Source organism: Apis dorsata, unplaced genomic scaffold (genome assembly GCF_000469605.1).
Source record: "Apis dorsata unplaced genomic scaffold, Apis dorsata 1.3 scaffold_382, whole genome shotgun sequence".
NCBI lineage: Eukaryota > Metazoa > Arthropoda > Insecta > Hymenoptera > Apidae > Apis > Apis dorsata.
In genome coordinates, this window is record NW_006263644.1 from 1,572,268 (window position 1) to 1,575,068 (window position 2,801).

The 2,801-nt window shown below is 32.6% G+C and overlaps 1 protein-coding gene across 2 annotated transcripts in view; it reads right to left on the minus strand.

The window, feature by feature from the left end:
* Positions 1–2,801, minus strand: part of LOC102675778 (tyrosine 3-monooxygenase) — a 14,294-nt gene that overhangs the window by 10,258 nt on the left and 1,235 nt on the right. The window lies entirely within an intron of this gene.

Here is a 2,801-nt window from a genome sequence, read left to right on the forward strand (position 1 = left end):
ATTGTCATTAAATATGTAATACGTGTAATTGATGATTATTGATCGATGATTAAGGGAAGCATGATTTGATAATAATTTAGATATTTTCTGGAATATGTACGTTTATGCAGATTTAAATACGTTATAATTTGTTTTTAACGTGATTTGTATTTCTAACATTTTATCTGAAAATCTACGTGCTATTTATTGCGCTTATTATTGCACGTGAGAATAATCTCTCGATGATGGTAACAGCACGTTATGTAAAAGAAGAATTATTTTTATTAATGAATATATTAGTCGAGAATATTTAATTTAATATTTCTAATTAATATCTCTAATTAATATTAAATAAATTGATTTTAATATTATTATTCTTAAAAAGTGACATTTTTTTTTTTGATTTTTCTTTTTTTTTGAAACGTTTTAAGCTACTGTCACTTCTTTAAAAAGCTTCATTTGTCTTTCTTTGTCTGCACATTTTAATTATAACATGTATAATGGACATACATATATAGTAATCATTCATTAATTGTAATTAGTATAATTATTTTCACTTATAATAATCATCGTGATTATTTATTTAAGTCGGATGCGTGATATCATGATTTCCAAAATTTCATCAGATATGCCTGCTCGTCACTGTTTTGCCTAATTGAATATACACATACGATACAGGTTTAATTTACGGAGAAAGTAAAGGATTAATGGCCACGGGTCAAGTGTGAATCAATTTGCTTCTTGGCCGGTGAAATGAGTAACTGAGAAATTTCACGTCCTCGACTGAAGATCAATTTTTTCTTTTTACTTTCGATAAAAGTTGGACGGTATATTGAATTATATCTAATGTCGATTGAAAAAGAAAAAAAAATATATTTTTTAGAAACATGTTTTTCGAATAAAATTCATAATATTTTCTCAAAATTTATAATATTTTTTCTTCATTTGCCAAGATTTCTAACGTTCTTCGCATTAATAAATTTCATAAAAATTTATAAAATATCAACGTGAGCGAAGAAATGAAAAATTCTTGTATTAATGAATGCACATCTCGCGTGTTACACTTCTATTATCCTATTATTTTATAAATACTTTAAACATCGCAAAACAAGATAAGATATATTATACATTTTCACAATAATCAATTTACAATTTCACGTACGTATAATATCCCACTCAACAACAATTCAAATTCTCTTTTACAGCACACGAAATGGCAATTTCATTTTATTACCCTTAAAAAAAGAAATCACGAATTAAAAGAAGAATATACACACACACGTATATGAATAATGAAAAAAACGATTGCATAAGTAGAACGCAACGACAGTGCGTGCGACTAATAAATCTGAATCTGAACGATGATGAGGCGGGGGTATGAACGGACAAAAAGAAACTAACCAGATCTTGCGTCAGGATGCCAATCTTCGGTTAATTAATCTTCACTCGCCGTGTGATTTGAAAAAAAAGAAAAAAATAGAAAGGGAGAAAAAGGAAAAAATGGACGCGAGAAAACGCGCGCATAGGAGATATACGTCCTTGCGTTTCTAATTCACCGAGGACCCGTTTCTTCGTGGCGTGCCTCCCTCGTTTATGAATGGAAAAAAAGAATCGGCCTCGAGAGAGGAGGCTTCGATCGAAAGTCGTTGTTGCGCGATCGTTCGTCGATTTGAAAGCGATTTGGCGCGCGCGATTTTCCAAGCGGGGATCGAGGGGGATTACGGATTCGATAACGAAACGAGAAGCCGCAATTAAGCCGGCCACGCGACATTATTAAACGTTTCTTGATTTTTTTATTATCGTGAAACGCGCACACACGCGCGCGCGATAACCAATGATCGGACGCGGACCTTGGACGCGTGAAACGTGTTCGTGTTCCTTTTTCCGCAAAATCGTGTATAAATACCCGTTCCTCCAGCGATCGATAGAAAAGTGAAAGATCGAAGCACGCCTGTGCGTAACTCTCGTCGATTTGTTATTTTACGCGTCGTTTTCACCTGTTTGCCTCTGTTTGGCTACGATCGGTTTCCATTCTGCGTCGCGTTTTCTCTCCTCTTGTTTTTTATTTTTTCGAATTTGTTTCTTTTTTTTTGTTCTTTTTTATAATTTGATTATCGTGAGAATGAAGCAATGAAATAGTTTTTCACAAAGTATGGTGTTTTCGTTGAATCGAAAGCAATGGAAGAATGGATTGGTGAAAACTGAATTTTCATGTTTATCGGTTCATTTAGGTGATATTTTATATCTGTTTTACCGATTCGGTAATTTCTAGGAATAAACGAAGAATGGAAGTATGGAGTTGAATTTTCATAGAAGAATATAGGATACTCTAATTATGGACTTAATCAAAAAATCTCGTTCGTTTATAAAATCATATTATGCGTTTTCGAAAAAAAAATTAAATTATTTATACGAACTGCAGAATATTTTTTTTCAATTTTTTGATCATATCGATCGTATCTTGGAACCCAATTTTGAAATATCAAAATAGCAAGATCTCAACTCGAATGATCAAAACGAACTCGATCGATACTGTTGTATAAAGCAAGGTTACCGACATTACGTAACCATCATAGTAATCGATCACGTGTACTTTCTCTATACTTTTGGGCATCTTCTTCATTTCCAGTTTGAGAATTTCACTCGAGCGGCATGTACGAAGGTGAAATATCGCGTTTGTGTATGTGTGTCCATGCACGCGCTTACACGAGGATCGGTTGTCATTTATTTTTTTTTAGCCGTTACGAAATATACCGGACGTTTATCAAGAAAGTCACGTAGGCAAAAAAAAAAAAAAAAAAAAAAAAAAAAAAAAAAAAAAA